The 18,676-nt window shown below is 41.8% G+C and overlaps 1 non-coding gene across 1 annotated transcript; it reads left to right on the top strand.

Annotated features, from left to right (window-relative positions):
• The first annotated feature begins 943 nt into the window (after positions 1-943).
• LOC112532843 lies at positions 944-1,107 on the top strand. Its single transcript, XR_003076304.1, has one exon. It is a non-coding gene; the product is annotated as a U1 spliceosomal RNA (small nuclear RNA).
• The last annotated feature ends 17,569 nt before the right edge of the window (positions 1,108-18,676 follow it).

Below are 18,676 nucleotides of genomic sequence, written 5' to 3'. Positions count from 1 at the left end.
CTCTTAGGGTTGACCTAGAGCACCCTGCAGCCCAGCACGCACTTACTGGAGAATGTGCTGAAGAAAACCAGACTGCGAGTTGGGGTTTCCCAGTCTGTCCCAATGTGTGGCCGCAGGAGCAGAGAGCTGAGCTGATTCCAGCACAGATCTCTCTGGGATTATTTATCTCTTGCTGATGCGTCTGCAGTGCCTGAGGAGTAACAGAGCTTTCTGCATCTGAGATCCGCTTGCCACAGAAGGTCCAGGTGCACCTCTTGCTTTCCATGGAGGTGAACCTTATTTCACTTTCCTCACCAGCATAGGGAAGGTAATGCTAAAAACCTTTCCCTGGCCGTAAGTAAGTAAACAAGCAATCTCTAAAGTTCAAGCATGCGTGGCATCTTGCCTTTCCTTAGGGTAAACAAATAGAGCAGTCTTTTTTTCCACTATTTCTAGCCTTTTGCAAAACATTGCCAATCGACGATGTAGGAGCAATATTAACACATGCCTGTTCAAAAACGTGATACATACTTTTGGGTCTTTGAGATTAGTTCCTCTGAAGTGCTTTTTCTTCAGCTGCCTGACAAGGTTTTTGGCTCCACTTCAGTCTGGTAAGAAGACAGCTGCTCAACTTCTGACACAAATGAAGAAAATTGATGGTATGCCATCTCCAAAATTCTCTTTTCCTGCCAGACACTCTGAGATTGAGTCCTAGGAGTCATTCAAAGCTTGGGGATTGTTAAAAAAATGTTGGGTGGGGCAGTATGTGGGGCTTGTGCATTTGGCTGGGCTGCTTCTGATAGCACTCAACACTTGCACAGAGCCTGCATTGCTGTGAACGTAAACAAGTGTCAGATCGTTAATACTTACACTGCTAATATGGTGCTCACTTTAACTGCTGTTGTGTACTGAGCTGTCGTTAGCGTGGTTTTGCATAATATCTTAGAAATTACCTCACAGAAACACACCCACCTGGCAGGGGAGACACTGTGTTCAGGCAGGTGGGCTTCCCAGGGTGAGGCTCATCCCCTGCACTCCGGGTGTGCTGACCCCTGCAGTTTCCCCAGATATGGGAAACTCGACTGTGCCATTTGTGGTGATGGGGGACTGCATTCATGCTTTCCCATTTTAAATATTTTTCTCAGGATCCTAAGGAAACTGGCTGATGGGGTTGCCAGGCTGCCCTCTATCTTATTTTAAATATGGTGGCAGTAAGTTGAAGTGCCTAACGACTGGAAAAGGGGAAACATTACTTCCATATTCAGGAAAGGGAGAAAGGAGGACCTGGGGAACAACACGCTGGTGGGTCTCACCTCTGTGCCTGAGAAGATCATGAAGCAGATCCTCCTGGAAGAGATATTAAGGCACGTGTGAGTTGTGGAGGTGACATGAGACAGCCAGCATGGCTTCACCAATGGCACATCACACCTGTCCAGTCTGGTGGGCTTCTATGATGGAATGATAGCATCAGTGGACAAAGGAAGGGCAGTTGATGTGATCTACCTGTACTTGTGCAAAGCCTTTGACATGGTTCCCCACCGCATCCTTATCTCTGAATTGGAGATGTATGGATTTGAAGGCTGGACTATTAGATGGACAAAGAAGTGGATGGATGGTCGTAGCCAGAGGGCTGTTATCAGCAGCTCAGTGTCCAGCTGGAGGCTGGTCACGAGTGGTGTCCCTTAAGGATCTGTCTTTGGACCTGCGCTCTTTAATATCTTTATCAGAGACATAGAGATGGGATTGTGTATAGCCTCAAGTTTGCTGATAACACCATGCTGTGTGGTGCAGTGACACCTTGTCCTTCGACTTGTAGTTACTGTTACCATTACTTCACCAAGAGACCTCAGGATGGTAAAAGTTGTGTTCCTCAGATGAAGCAAAAGCCCTTATCTTAAGCAGTAACATTTGGCAAACTTGGAGAAACTGTCAGCACAGTCTCACAGTTTTATATGTAGGGAAATGCTAATAAAGGTGCTGCTATTAGGTTTGTCATGGCAATAAACGATGGCTATGTGCACAGCTCAACTCAATTTTCTTCATTAGATGTGGAATTAATAACTACTATCAATTTTCATTGCTCTGTGCCATTTTCACTTTGCAGTACCTGAAAGCTTGCATGAGATGGGTTATTCCTTTGTGGAGGCTATTACACACGTACGTGGAAATATGACACACTGCTAATAATGCTCTGTATCCTTAGAGCAGGTAAAAGTGTTCTGCCCCAATATGCTGGAGCTTGGCTGCTGTTAACTCAGTATTTTGTGAAGACAGCAAAATGCAATCTGATGAGCAGCTCTGAGAGAAGGTTAAAATCTGACTGGAAGGAAGAACACAAGTTAAAGTGAGCTAATAAGAAATGAATATTCAATAGCCAAACACTGACACCCCCCAGATCAGATTCTTCGGTTCTTTGCTGTGATCTCAAAATGGGCTCAGTCAGAAGTGCCACTTTTTGGAAAAGTACAGCGGAGATGGGCTGGAGGCTGCTTCAGGCACACCGTACCCTTGGGCCGTGCTTACTGAAAGCCCCTTTTGACATCTTCATCTCCAGCAAGGCCGCGTTTTTGTTCAATGAGAACGTGCCAATCAGGTTCTGTCCAGCAGAGCCTTCCCAGGGCCTGGTCCTGCCTGGGTCCCGTGCACTTTACCTTTTAAGAAAGTGCAGCTGGCTCCTTTGTCTCTTAGGCAACTGCAAAAATAACTCCATCAAGAATAAACCTGCAAACAAGGGCAAAAAGAAATAGCAGAACTGTGTGAAAAAATGAAATATATTGATTTAAATAGTCCTGTAAAGCTATTTCCTCCCCCTGCACCCTCTGAAAGGCAGTAATGATGTGCTCTGATTCCTAAGCACAAGTCCTGACTTGCATAAATTTGGAGATTTCATCTGTATAGATTTGCCACTTGCTAAGATATTAATACCTGAATATTTTTACGGCACATCCTTAAGTCAATAGGCAAAAGGTTTCTGAATAAAAGCCTTAAAATTACCTTATGAATTATTAACTATTCCCCGTATTACCTTTGAATTATAAAAGCATGGAAAAATGGAAAGCAGAATTGAAAAGCATCAATCTCAGGTTCTTTAAAAATGTAATACTAATCATTTGAGCAGTGTACAAATCTTTTATTAAAGATAAAGAGGAAGCCATACTTTTTTATTAACTTGAGGATATGTTCAATCCAAATGATTAAAAATCTCATTACTAACTCCAGTCAGGGAAGTGATTTATTGCTGAAACAAAATAGAAGGCATTCTGCCCATAGCTGTATTTATGTGAGGAAAACGCTCAGGTTGTATCTGCTGGGTGTTCCTAAGGGTGGATTCCATTTTTCTGGGAATGATGTGGTTTGACTGCAGTCTGTAGCTCGAGTACTACCTTAAGAAGAAAAGCCTGAACTGAAATTATAGGTACCAAGAGATGATCTTTGCGCTAGTAAATCTAAATGAAGCAAATGATTTTGTCTGATTCAGTAATAGGACGTGCAGAAATCCAGGATTTTCTACGTAGGGACTTGTCAGGTGTAGTTAGTGCTGTGCAGTGAGTACCTAACCGCAGGTATTTGTGCGACTCGTCACCTATCACATACTAATATGTGTGTTATTGATCGATATACTGTGGCTGTGCTGTTCAAAAAGAGCACTCCAAGTGAAGTCTCCATTGGTGACTGTGACAAACGATGGGCTCAGTGATATTATTTCCCTACTTAGGGACGTATATCCAGAGAACACACACGTAATGTTTCTGTACTTCACCAAGCCTTAAGCAGGTCAAGTAGTTTGCCTGAGTGTTAGGCAGCTGTATGAATGTCTTGCACTTGAAAAGGGTGGATATCTTAAAATACTGAATTACGCCCAGTGTAACTTCCAGTACTATTTATATTCCATCTCACCGTGTAAAATGAAGATAATACTGAATTTATTTACATCACAGCAGCTGTGGAAAAACTTGGTTATGCACACTTGCATATAGAGACAAGACATTAAATGATGCCATCAATTCCTGCAAGCCAGCAGAAATAGCTTTTTGCTTCCTGATAACCGTGCCTGGATGGCTCCCAAGGCTGAACGCTGCTCTTGCACATCTCCCAGGAAGTTTGAATTCTCTCCTGCATCGTGGGTGGAAAATGCCTGGTATTATCATGACAGGTGCAATAGGTATTGAAGCGTAAACCCTCCCCTGATCCTGGGTAACATATTGCCAGGCCCGGGCTTTGCTCCAGAGGAGTGTTTTGGGAGAAATTGCATATCTTGAAGTAAAGAAACATTTCTGGAAATAGGTTGCTTCAAAAATTTGGCAGCTTTTCAGATGTTCAAAATGTTAGAAGCAGTCAAGACAGAGATTGAACAGTGGGTGGAGGCAAGGAAGGCGGTTGAAGGTGAGGTTAAGTGTATTGTAAAGCTGTGGGAGAGATGTGTTGCACAAACACCGTGGTCATTTAAGGAGGGATCCATGGGACAGTTTGCAGAACTGTGATAAATTATTTTGCTAGGCTCCTTTGCTTGTCTTATGTATTTCCAGTCCACTGTTCTGTTTCCATCTGCATTTCGTGTTCAATGCACCAAGCAACTTCACATTCCTCTCACCCATTTCCAGCCTTCAAATGTTAAAAATATAATGGGGGTGTCAAAGAATTTCCAGTTTCTCCACTTAAAACTGTGTCCTGATGAACTCATCAGGGCCTCTTTTTCCAGTGGATATAGGACAGAAAAGGTTTTTTTCCACTGAGCAACAGAACCCCTCCTGTTTCTAGCAGGACGCAATGGGTGCAGCAGGGCATCAGCAGGCATGGCACTGAACACATCCCATGTGCTTCGGGTGGTTTGCATGGCAGCAGAAGTTGGCACCTGCCCTCAATGCGCCATGTAAATGCATCCTTAGTTTGAGAAGTTCTGGGATATCAGAAAGCGTAGGAAGTACAGGAAACACAGGTGGGTTGTGTGCTTTTGTTTCTGTTTAGCCTGTGCTAATTAGCCTCCATGGGGAATGGCAAAATAAAAATGCCACCAAAACACACACTTTTAAAATCTCACTTAAATCTATCTCCAATGTGGTTTTTGTTGTCATAGTTTTGGCAGTTGAGGGAGGATCCTCAAGAGAACAAGAACTTGTTTTCTCTGGAAAATCTGCTTTTCTTTCTTATTTTTCTCCAGTATTTGCACATAAGTGTTGTTATGTTTTCATTTCCATCTGGAAGGTACAATCTTCATCTGAAATCTTTATGTTGTAGCTTGATGAAATAGCATCAAAGTAGGTGATAACGAAGACATTAAACATCTTCTGATGATTAACAAGATACTTTTAAAATCTTCCTTTATCGCATGAGTGTAAAATGGATGCATTTGCTTATGTAAATCCATAATGTGCCAATGTGTGCTCAGTCTGAAGGCTTCCAAGATTTCTCCTGCTTTCAAAGGAGAGCTTAACTTTAGTTAAACATTGGGTTGGGAGTGCGTTTGTCTGTGTTTCCATACTTAGTTTTGTACATAGAGTTCTACCGAGAGGCTCTTGTTGGCCATCAGCGCTTGCTAATATAGCTTAGGTTCCTGGTGCCATGTACTGGGAATAACAAAGCATGGGTTAGACAACCCTAGTGCATTCAGTAAGTGGGAACTTAGTTATGTGAATTTCACTGACCAGCAAAATTCTTGGCAACTGGTAAGTGCTTGGCCAAAATTTCACATTCTGGATGTCATCTGCCAGGCCCTGGGCTTTCTTTTCATAAATCTCTGATGAGTCTGTATTCATGGTTGGGCTTAAGTTTGTTTTCAAACTGTATTTGTGCATTGTACCTGTATTATATTGTAACTGGAATGTGATTTATTGCAAAATAATTATTGAAAAACCTGATTTTGAAAATCTGTGGAAAAGACAACAGCTTGAAAAAGGAAAAGGGAAATGACAGAGCTAAATCTGTACTCAAGTAGTCTGTCTAGCAACTATCAAACTGATAAGTTTAGACCAGGATCTAATTTATGGCTTATATATATTGTAAGTTTTCTGCGTTTCTCATACCTTAGAATACCAAGTCAATGTCAATGATTTGACACTGCTTTCAAAAAGTACAATTATAGTATATTTCGTAAAAGAGTTATGTTTCACAGTAGTCCTTTGTTATAGATGGCAATAAGTTTGACACAGCTTGGTTCAGAGATGAATATTTCTTTTTTTTCTTTTTTCAAAACATCACCTGGTAAGTCACTCATAAGACTGTAATGTATTACAAAGAAGCTTATCTATCAGAACAATGCCTTAATTGTATTTATGCATATATGCATGTATATATTCTGTATGTGTAGGTAAGTATGAAAAGTGTCCAGGTTGGATGTCAATGCTGGAATACCTGCCAGACTGACAGGGTGTAACTCTGGTATGTAGGTGATAACTCAAGAAATACCAGCACGAAGAGCCAAGAAGAAGGCCATGATGATGGAAGGAAATTAAAATAAGTGCATTTGTTAAAGTGTACGTCCTGCTTGAATAGAGCCCCATAGACAACATCTGGCCTCTTTGTGGTCAGTGGACTTTTCTTCAGGCTTTACCTGGTGGCTTCTTTGTGGTCTTTTGTGGCATTTCAGGAGGAAATTTCAGGCATTGCCTGAAATTTAGGCAATTCCCACTCCCGGGGATCCCACAGCCTGCAGGACAGCACACATTATAAGGATTTCCCAGGAGGCTGTGAATTAGCTGATCCTTTTGGATTTGCCACCTTAAAGCTGACAGAATATTTTGACAGCTGAAGTCAGCTTTGCCACTGATCTAAGATTTATTTAAGGAGATATTTGCTTACAAACAGAAATGTTTTTGAAGGAGACAGTCAAAAGGAATAATGACATGCGTAGTTAATAGTATCTGTATAAGACTGCCTGATCTGCTCATAGCTTAGGTACAGGCGATCTGCCCCACGTCTGGCCAAGCCAAAAGAGCAACCCTAACCCCAACCCTCATCCTCACCCCTGGTGTTCAGGAAGAGCAGTATTCCAGGCAGTGTGACACAGGCTATGGTCATGGTTGCCTGTTGTAACTACTATAGTTATGCTATCTTTGTGAACACTGTAGAACACTACTGCAAATGTAACACAGCTGTGTACCTTAGTTTAACTCCACATGCCTCTACTGGGAGCACACTGAAGGAACTGTGCTTGGCTCAGCAAGAAGCTGTTTTGGAACGAATGCTCAGCACTTCACACCATCAGTCCCTGGTGATAATGGGCTCATGTAATGGGCTGGCTCTGAAACCCAAAGTTTTCAGCAGTTCAGACTGAAGGAAGTTCTGGGGATGCTTCAGAGGCAGGGGCCTGACCCTATTCTGACTTACCCTAATGTTATTCTGTGATTCCTTTCAGGTTCCTGTAATGGTATTGCTCTGATGTGAAGGTGCTGGAGAAGCAGGCTTAATGAAGTCACTATGATATATGCTACATGGGGGTTTAGAGCCCTCAGGCAACAGTCTTAATATCATGGTCTAACACTTGATTTAAGAGAACATCTCGTATGTATTATTTACAGCAGATATTAGACCTCTGCCAGTACCAATGACTGCAGCCCAGAGGATTTATTAGCACCAGATATGCTATTTATTTTGCAGAAATACCATGTAATACTTGAAGCTACAAAACCAGTTTTGAAATAAATAGATCTTAGTATCATGTGAATGATGGATGAAGGCTAAGTTCAGACGTGCTCCCTGGTAGTTCAAGGCAAATGCTCTGCTGGATATTTAACTTGAATACAGCACAGCAGAGGACTTTTAGGATGTCGTCCTCAGTCTCTGTTGTATATACACAGGGCTTCTGGAATCTCATTGCAGAGGTCTTCTGGACTTGAGATACTTCAGCTCTTCATGTGCTTACTTAAATAGACTCAGCTCTTTTTCATTTTCAAGTGGCCTTGAAAGCATTAATTGATCGTATTAATTGATAGGGCTGAAAGCTTAGGTAAGGATGAGGAACCACTTATAGCTGTGAAATGACATGACAGTCTTTGTGTGTAGGTCTCAGAGTCAAACGGGGATTATTGAGCTGACATGGAAAAGGCAAATATCCTGCAGCCTCCCAGGAAGTCTTTCTGTAGTGGTCGGAGATCGTGTTTTCAATTGGGTTGTAGATGTATCTTTCTGTTGTTTCTCTGGAAATATTTCTGTGCTTGGAGTTTGTTCCTCTCTGTCTCCCATCGATGGACCACGAGCAGCTTTCCCTTGTGGTACAAAAAGGCTGAAATCTCGCCTCAGTGCCAAGTTTTGCTGGCATAGCTGTGAAATCCATGCCTGCAGGTGATACCACTGTGCAGAGGGTCAGGATGTGGATGTTCCCTACCAAGGAACTCTTGTCTGCTTCACTTATGTTGCTAAAAGCTGACGTTACTAAGCCAGCAGAAAAAGTCCTTCCATAAGCACATGCTGCTGTTTACTCTGGGGGCTCTGTGTATATAGCTATAGGGGTGTACAGAGACTTCCTTGTGCAGGTGAGGCATAATTTATATAGTAAGTATATTTTTCTACAAGTGCTCCAGGTGAACTTAGTAAAAAGTATAGTTTTGCTGATGCTGCTATTCCTAATGGTAGCAGTTTGTACCCCCTGAGCTGCTGCTGAGGCCAGTTGTTTCTTAGTCCATAAATGCACATGGCTTATTGTGAATTCAAAGCAGCTTAATTCCATAAAGGAGAATGCAACTTGTGCATCATTTCTGTTCTCTGCTGTGGTCTCCCAGACAAAAGAGTGCATCTTTAAGGTTGGGGATGAATAAAATGAATTAACTCTTCTCTGTGACACCAAAGACCCGCTATGCCCTACATGACGGCACAGTTTTAGGATAGATTTGGGGCAAATACAATGCAGGCCTAAGCAGTTTTCTTTCCTCTTTCCTGCTCTGGCTTTTAATTTCTGTTTTTTTTTAAGTTCATTCTTTTCAGCACACAGGAGGAATACAGCCCATTGAGCGCCAGCTAACTAGCTGATTTATGGCTTACTTCCTATCCGCCCCAGTTTAATTAGGATGTTACTATTTCCTGCCCCTCATTACACTAACCCTGATCACTGACACAGAACTGGAAGCAAATTATTATGAAAGCACGGAGGAATACGAGCTGCTCATTTGTTTTGGTCTCCGCTGGAAAATTGAAACTATGCATACTTATAAAGTGCTTTACAAAGTATATTATGTGGCCTGACAGGGAGCTCGTGTAGCTAACTGGTGCTTTTCAGAGGAGAAAGCTTTTGTTATATTATTAATTATACATAACTGTATGTATATCCATTATATCATCCCTTCCTCCAAGGAAAGAGAGAGGCATTCAGGTGGGCAGGTGGGTGGATGGGCTGCAGGCCAGCAGGGCTCTCACTGTTAGGCCATGGCTGTGCATTGTGGCAGGATGTGAGTCCCTGCAGGCACAGGGACTGCAGCACAGCTCTTCCCAGAGGTTAACCAGCACGTGTTCAGATGCTGGTGCTGAGGATACAGGTTGGATCACTGGGCTGGGTTAAACCCTGGGTTTGAGCACTGCAGCATTCACTCAGTGTTTTGTTTGTCAGGAAGAAAAAGTGACAATAATTAATTAATAATTAATAATTCCAGCCCTCTACATTATCCTGGGCTGATGCCTATCCCTGTGGGATGTTGGTGTCCCTCTTCTCTGGTTCTAGATCACCTTAAAATAAGAGGGACCCTCAGCCACGTGCAGCACAGAATGCAGCCATGATACCCACACAGAAACTGGCTTCTCCACGTGCACAGTGAAGGGTTTGGTAATGAAGTTGCTTCCCTTTCCAGCTGTGTGGCTGGAAGGGGATTTTCCAAAGAGATGTTCAAAGACTTTCAGGTATGAAAAGTGAGTGACTGACCCTGAGTGACTTCTCCTTGACGTAGTGCTGCTCTTTCCTTCTTGAGGTGACTCTTCTGCTGCCTCTGAGCTGCTGAGCTGCTAGGACAGCTGGTTTTTGACACAGTGTCTGAACCTGTTCTCAGGTATGAGATAATCTGTGGGTCTGAATAGCACTTGCTTTCATATTAAGAAGAAATCTGCTTTGGATGACTGTTTGCATAGTCTAGCAAAGTCAAGCCCGTGCAGGAAAGGTAGGCTGGCAGAATTCCAGTGCTTGAACTAAGAAAGCATGAACGTTTGTGAATCTGGACCTGAGCATAACCAGTTTTAAGTGAATATTGGCATTATTTTCTCTGTGATCTACCAGTGAGTCATACAGGGAGAACGGGATCTCAGATCCGGTTTGAGATTCTCCAACCTGAGATAAGGAATAAAAACAGTATTCAAATTTACAGGAAGGGGTTGAATAATGTTTAAACATTTCTCCATCCTTCCTAGAGAGACTATGTGAACTTAAACAGCATTGGGAATGACAGCTGAGATTAAAACAGGTCGTCTCTTGCAAATGCTTTCACAATATCCCCACTTCTGTGACCCTGTAGGATGGAGAAAGTCTGCTGCTGGCACGCTGTCAGGGCACAGCACGTTTCGGAATGGGTTGTTTGCTGCTCAGAAGCACAAATGAGGACATCCTGGGAGAGGCTGTGAGAGCACCCTGTTTGCTCGTGCTGTTTACTTTTGTAAAGTTCCTTCCCATAACTTTTTCCATCCTTGATCATTCTTAGAGAGCTGGTCCTGTGACAGGGCAAGCAACGATGACATCAGCTACAGACCAGATTTGTAGCTGCAGTTCTTTGTGCTGTTGTGAGCTGTGTTGAAAACATAATGAATAAGAAGGGTCTCAGGTTCCCGAACAGTTCACAAATAGATGTTTTCTTGGGCTTTAAAGGATTGGACTTCTAGAAACTTTGTGAGCCAAGTTAGGGAATTTTGTATGTTTTAGATCTGTAGTCATGGAAAGCAATAGCGTTAGACAAAAAATATCTGCAAAAGAGATGCATTGTTCATTCTAAATTACACCCAGCTTTCTTAGGAAAGCAAATTAAATCACACTTAACCAAAGAATACAGATAACAGTATTAAGTACAACAGGACATTTTAATTACTAAGTAAAACAAATGTACGTGTCTGTAACTGTAATTAAAGTAGTGTTGTATTTGCTGTGCATTAAAGTGACTTGCGTGTCTGCAGTACAGTAATTGGCTTACTTCATCATTGGTTTCTGACTTGACATTATGGTTACTGTACAAGAATTCAGTGCTGATGCAGATATATGACTGTCTGTCCATCGATGGAATTCAGATGTTAATTGTCTTCATCAAGACCCAGCCTCAGAGCTGTAATTGTGCACTAGGTAAGATGCTGATCACCTCTGAGCTCTCTGGTAGCTCTAGATGCCCTGCTGATGACACTGCAGCTCTAGTTTCTCATCCCTTGCTGTGGGATCTGGGATTTCAGAGGCTCAGGGGCTGTTGTTGTGCTTTGGAGACAAAGCAGTGCCATCTTAGCTGAAGCAAAGATGCCGTGGCATTGCACCTTATCCCTGTGGCACTGTGCAGGGTGCAGGCAGTGACTAAGAGGGAAGCCTGTAGGAGTGATGGGAAGAATCTGAGAATGGAGAGGCTAAGCTTATTTCCCAGATCTTGTCTTTGCACCGTTTTCTCCTCCAGCTTCAGGATGCTCAGTGGCAGTTATACAGCCTTCAAATGTGTGAAATGCTGCTGTGAGAAGAAAAGAAGCAATCCGTTCTTGGTGCCCCTTCTGTTAGAAGAGTAATGATCTCAAAAAATCAAGGAAGGCTTAAAAAGAGAGGAACAGTTTGTAATATCAAGATACACAAATACTTCAACAGATTCCCTATGGAGGCTGTGAGAAGTTAATCCTTGAAAGTTTCTGGACAGGACAAGGTGAAATGTTTCTGAGGAGCACCATAGTGGTGCTTGATAGATGGAGACATTTGGGTCTCTCCTCCAGCCTGCATCCTGTGATTCCAGGGTCAGTGTGATGCTATTTAGGTAGCTGCGTGGAAGGCAGAATCCCATCCTGCAGATTGCCTGGGGAAATCCCTCCTTAACAGGCAGCGTGGCCAGTACTGTGGGCTCAGTTGTGGTTTATCATGACCTCTCCAAGTTGAAGAAGCAAATTCAGATAGGAAATGATACCTGAAGGCATAACCGGCTCCTGGTCTCTCCAAGGGCTAAGAATACATAAGGCTAATACACACCTCTCTTATACCAGTTCATTTACAGGCATAGTTTAAATGTACACCTAGTAGTCAGTAGGAGTACTTCACTTTTGAAAGTACTATAAGATAGGAAGCTAACCTCTTATCACACACACATTGCACTGTTTCAATAGGACAGCAAGATGGGAAGGGACAGTTGGAGAGTGGAGCTGTTGTTCTCTGCTTTGTCCTTCCAGGTGAAGACTGATCAGTTCCACAGAAAATGGAGCAACATGAGTTGGGATAGCTGCTGCTGATTGTTAATTAGCAGCCTTGGTTTGAATGCGCATTCCAAAGATGCCCCTGCTGGCTGTGTTTAAGCAAAAAATGCAGCAGGCAGCACTTTTGGGGGTGTTACAATGCACAGGGCTGTAGGCTGAGTGACTTTAATCACTGGAGAGCTGGAAAATTCGTTGCTTGGTATTAGGAGATGAACTTTGAGTTAAAAAAAGGAAGTAGAGCAGGTAGGCCTGCCAATTTACTGAGCCTGATTGGCAGAAAGATGACTTAATTGGCAGCCATTGGGAAATCACGATTGATGGAGAAGTACCAGCAAGATTTATATTGAAGGGTAGATTATAGTTATTGTATAACCAAGTGATGTATTTATAAGTTCAATTACATGATGGTGAGGCTTTGATTACATAATGGTGAGGCATCTACCTCAGCAACCTTGTGTGCTCAATAATTTATATTTGAGATACCTTCACCTGTTAAGTTTCTGGTCACAGCTAGTAGGCACTTCTGGTTAAAATCACCCGATGGTAGAATTGGGATATTCCAGATGTGTTCCATTCAACCACTGAATCAAACAGTAATTAGTATTCCCTTTCCTTTGGGACATACATAAAATGTTGATATATAACTTAAATTTGATTTTCTTTTTCCATAGTGAACCGAAGTTCTAAAGTCAGTCTAAGCAGATTTCATACCCATTCAGTGCAACAGATTTAATAATAAATACAAAGCTTTTTTTTTTTTTTTTTTTTTTCTTTGTGGAAGAAATATGGAGGGGCTGAGAGAGTACCTTGCACATAAGGCTGATAAAGTCTTCAGAGCAGTGAATGATCATGAGAAAATCAGAGCTTTATTGCTATTTGTGATGGCCTATGGAGCTGCTTCCAGTACCTCCAGTGGGGATGTGTCTGGGCACACATTTTCCAAGAGGCGATTCAAACCATTCAAGTTGCTGCGGGAAGGCTGAGCAATACGGGAGCTCTCTTGCTGTTTCACAGATAATAGTTTTCCTGGCTGAAGCAAAGAGTTATCTGGGAATTCTGTACCGTGCAGCGTGCAGTGCTATACCCGGAATGGGGATCTCAGTCCCACCAGAGGGGAACTGAGCATTGTGAGTCCATTGGGCGTCACGAAGAACCACCCCAACCTGAGAGAAAGTCTTCTCAGCAGCAGAAAGCAAAGGAGAGGGCTTAGCTCACAACATGAGATTTTGCTCCCTAAGCCTCTCTTCAGCGCAGGAAAATGTGTCATGGTTATCCAGCTGAGTTAGCGATAACGCCATTCTTCGGTGTACACGCCTGTGATTTACTTTTATTTTCACTACCTCTGTGCTCCCATTTCAAAACTTCTTGATTTTCTTAAGCTCAAAGAAAGCTGCCAGCTGTCTTAGGATATCACCCTGAGCCATGGAAATCTGAATGATTCATTAGCCTCCGAAGAGTGAGCTCAAAGCTTGAAACCCTTTACAGATTCTCAGTAAAAGACATGGATTAGGAGAGATCTCGGTTTCCATCTCCCAGAGAGCTGCCAAATTCCCTTCCCTGCTCCTCCGGTTCTTATGCCACTTTTCGACATTGTGCATTAAATAACATGACTAATATTTGACATGTGTTACTTGTCCTTTTGAGCCTTTATGGAGGAAGAAACGTGCATTGTTTTGACTAGGTGTTTTAGGTTTTCTAAATCTAAACGTATGTAACTGTGTATGTGAGAGGTAGTAGGTAAAAGTGTGTAGGGTAGAGAGTGGTTTGAGTCTGCATCACCCTTCACTTCCAGCAAGAGTTTATTTCACTCTTGGGCCAATTCCAAGAAAACCTTACTGTACAGAATTGTTCGGTCTTTGCTTTGTAATGAGCTTAAGGCTGTAGCAGCAAATGGTGGGGCCCTCAAAGAGCAGGAGCAAGATGATTGTGCCAGGAGCCTGCTGGCCGTGTTTGGTGGGGTTGTGTTGTAGTTTGGTGCCATGGGACAGCACTGTTCTGTGGGGCACAAGGAGATTTCCTGAGGTGTCTCTGACTTTTGCTTCATCTAGAAGAAACCCATCAGGGTGAAGCAAAGCTCTGGAAGCAAAGAGGACTGAGCAAAACCCCACTCCTTGTCTGAACTAAAGCCATAGTAGGTATGGCTGTGCTCCCCCAAAATGCAGAGAATCAGAGAAATGAAGCCTGTGGAGAAAGAAAAACGCATACTGAGTGCTTGTGCTAGAAGGTGTCATTGCCCCTAAGAAATGTCTCAGCAGGTGTTATTTGTCAATTCCAGTGTTGCTATTTTATTGCACTCCAAATAAGAGAAATGCTAAGGTTGCCAATGGAAGTTACCCCGCCATGTTTGCTGTGTGTGTTGCAGTCTCTTGTTCTGTAAACTCATGCACACTGACCTTTCCCTCTGCATGAAGCAGCGTATGCCTTAATGTGCCTTCTGTGCAAATTATTTTTGTTAGTTCAGCATGCCTCTAATAATCAGTCTCTATAATTTGGTTTTCTCCATTCATTGATTGCCCCAAATATGATTTTGCAATGCAGAGATCCCCTAGTCATAACTACAGAAATGACAGGCAGTACTTTTTGTAATCTCCATATTTGACGCATGAAAGAAGGCTAAATTCCTGTTTGAATAAACAACATAATAAGGTTATTGAGAATAAGACCATTACTATATAAAATTATGTCTAAGTGGCAGATATAATTAACATTGGATTGTAATTACACTAATTACAAGTCACATTAAGATACTCCAGTAATGACAAAGTGAGCACCCTATAATTGAATGGAATAAGCAGGGAAACATGCTGCTCACACTAATTACCTAAATGAGCTAATATGTCTTCAGAGTGACAGTCATGCTCAGTGTTATTACACAGGCGAGACAATTTTTTAAGTTAAAAAAAATTCTAATTTCCTTCCTTCCCTCTCTTCAGGACCCATTTCAAATCATCAGCAGCTTCAGAATTTCTCTCTTGAGCCAAAAATAGAGAGATCCCAGAGTTTAGGCCTTCTCTGATTTTATACAGCAAAATAGGACTTTCAGGGCTACGCTGTGAATTTGACGTATTCCTGCTGCTTTAAAAGTAAAATCTGGCTTGTTCTCTGTTTATTGGTAGGCTGCTCTGACGAGCCAATCCTCTGTGATTTCTTCACTTGTCTAAATTTGAAACAAACAAAATAATGTAACTTAAGCTCAGTGTGCTCTACAGCATAAAGCACACTTATTTTGTTGGCTCCAGAGTAGCAAATAGGGCTTATAACAGTCTGGCTCCAGTTGTGCCCCTGAGAGTGGTAAAATTTGAATTATTCAAGGCAATTAGAGGCAGCATTGCAGTGGAACTCAAATTTCAGCTCAAGCTTCTAAGAGTAAAAACTAATATAAGAATAGGAATTCTACATGTTGTGGAAAAAAAAATGGAGAATACTCTTTTCTTTGAACACCTCCAGCTGTCTGGGTCTCTGGATTGGGAAGAAAAATAACACAATGGACCCTTAAACAGTTTAGTATAGTTTGCTAGGAAATAAAAATCAGTGCCAGCGCAATTCGTCAGATTGCCAGTGCTTCAAACTTATCTGAAGAATATATTATTATTATTTTTCCTTATGCGATCTGATTGTTAGGGACCTGCATCACCAGCAATTCCCATTTCTTTTGGTGATAGCCAGAAATGAGGAGCATATGGTTTCTTAGCAATATGTCTGACTGTTGTTGCTTATTTTTATCCTGGGGTGTAGGAGGTTCACTCGCAGAGCAGTTTGATGAACTCTTTTCCTATCATCAGGAAAGCCATGAGTTTTGGGAAAACGTCTGAGGAGGTAGTTGAGTAGGATGGTGCCCTCGAATATATAGATAAGTCAAAACTGCATGACTGCAAATGTCATGTATTTATGTCTTGGAGACCCAGCCTCCTCTGGAGAGAGTAGGGAGGCTTGGAAGCTATGGAGGCTTGGAAGCAAAGGTCAGGGGAAAAAAGGGAAAAAAAAAGGAAAATAAATGAGTTGATAGGTGAGCTAAAAGAAGATGAAGTCATACCATTTCTTTTGAGATCAGGAAAAAGACAGGGAGATGTGCAATCTTCAGAAGCTTGGAAGGCGGTTCTTTGGTGGTGCTGAAGGTGTCCAAGTGGAGTGAGGCAACCTGGAAGTGAGTGACGGGGAAGAGATGCCTGGGAGACAGGAAGGGCAGCTCCAGAAAACCCAGAAATAGAGGAGAAAAAAGGAGAAAGGGCGATAGGAAGAGCACAGGTAGTTTTTAAGTTGAAAGAGTGGACTGGAACGAGAGTGAGCCAGTGAGGAAATGGGAACATTCAAGGAGAAGTGAACATACTTTGCCTGTTGGCCTTAAAGAGGACAGAATTAGCTCAGATGTAGATATATGTGTTCTAGACAGTGAAAACTTGATTTTGCTTGTCAAGAATCACCAGTTCAGTGGACCCCTGTATCATCACTCATTGTTCTTACAGACTTGAAATGGAAATAAAGTGAGAGGTTTGCTTAGACCTTTAGTCTGGAATCCACCTGGGTTCTCTGTTGTCTTATTGCAGAACTCTTAGGGATTTAATTAGTCATGCAAACATATATATATCCTTGCTTGTGAAATACAAAAATGTCAAAGACTTGACAGATTGACAATATATTGCAATCCACACTACCTATGTGTTATGCCTAACTACTGTAGTGACTGTTGGAGCGATTCATTGATCCGCAGATGTGATACAGATATGTTTTACAACTTGCAGGATGACCTTGCTTGTCTGAATTAATTCATTATTTGAACAGATAAATAAAAAATTGTTGTGAAAATGTGTAACAGCACTAAAAAAAACAACAACCCTCCAGTAATGAAGGGTTTGTGATTGAAAGCGCTATCTGCAAAGTTACCTGAGAATTTAAATTCCGAAGAAAATTGTGATTCAAATTCACAAAACCATCAAATGAATAATTTTAACAGATTCTCAGCTCTTCTTAAACAGATGACTGTGTGTTTGCAACTGAATGTTTGATAAATGAAAAGAGACAAAATGTTCTACTTTTCAGCACATTTTTATCCACAGCTGGTGTGCAGACTGGGACCAAGTGTATGTTAGCTTTAGCCGTGATTTTTCAAGTTGAGGTTTACTATATTTAACTCTACATATATTTAGAATTGATGGAAGTAAATTTTTTAACTTTGGAAAATGTTGCTGAATGGAGACTTTGGTCCAGCTGAAAAATAACAGCGGTGCTCCTTGATCCTTCCTCTCTGGAGCAGAGAATTACTGGCTCTGGGGACCCCAGCCAAACCCTGCAAGAGTTCTTAGTTGTTCCTAACAGCAGCAAACCCAACACGAGGCACATTCATTTGCTCCTCTGGTAGTATATACACAGAATCCTACACCCAGATATGTCCTGTTGTAGGCTCCGTGCTGTAATGTACATGTATAACAGAAGGTACGTAACCATTTACTAGCATTGCACAGTACACTGGAGGCGTATCGTACCTGTTTAGGAAAAATAAAGATACCTGGGGATTTGCTTAGATATTTTAATAATAGTTAATGTGGTAGAAAGTATTTAACTTGGCAGAAAATTTTAGTGTATATTTTTCTAAATGGCTTTTTGCCTAACTGGTACGATAATAAAAAGGCAATTTCACATTCCCTTTCCTGTTCAGTAGGTGTGACTCTGCTTCCACACCTGCTGAAACATTCCTTGAGTCATCACAGTAATTACGAACATGCCTAATTTCATGTACATGCTTTATATATTCCCTATAAAACATATCCTTAACTTTTACAGAAATAATTGCCGTATACGCTGTGCTAATAACTTAATATGTGGTTCTGTGGAAGTCTTTCAATGTAGTGCTTGCATTCCCGTCTGTAAAATGGGGGTAAAATGTTTTCAGCTGCTGATTGTGTTCTAATATTCATATCGATACTGGCTGAGTATTCTGAATTTTAGAAATGCTGTGCAAATTCTTGCTTATGAAAACGTCATGATAAAGCTACTGATCAAAGATGTGATTTGAATGATTATAAAATAAGCAGCTCAAGGCTTTTGCTGTGCTAATCAAATACCAAAGTTAATTTAGTTGTTATTTACAAAAACAATTCATTCAGATTGGCAAAAATGTAGTTCACAGCCACTCAAGACAAATAACAGTGGTGATGGTGGTGATGGCGGTGATGGTGATGGTGGCAGTGGCAGCAGGGATGTCACATCTGAGCTGCGTTGCGCTGTATGTACAGTCGTCCTCTTGGCTTACACTGCAATTACATCTCCTTGGTGAGTCACTTCTTTCACATGATGCAAATTTTGACAGCTTGTAAAGAATATGATATCCAACCAAGGGACAGACTTCTGTGGACGGGCCCAGACTAGCTTG

Source organism: Gallus gallus, chromosome 7, assembly GCF_016699485.2.
Source record: "Gallus gallus isolate bGalGal1 chromosome 7, bGalGal1.mat.broiler.GRCg7b, whole genome shotgun sequence".
In the NCBI taxonomy this organism is placed as follows: Eukaryota; Metazoa; Chordata; class Aves; order Galliformes; family Phasianidae; genus Gallus; species Gallus gallus.
The sequence above is the reverse complement of the archived record's forward strand: the minus strand, read 5'-3'. Positions and strand labels throughout refer to the sequence as shown.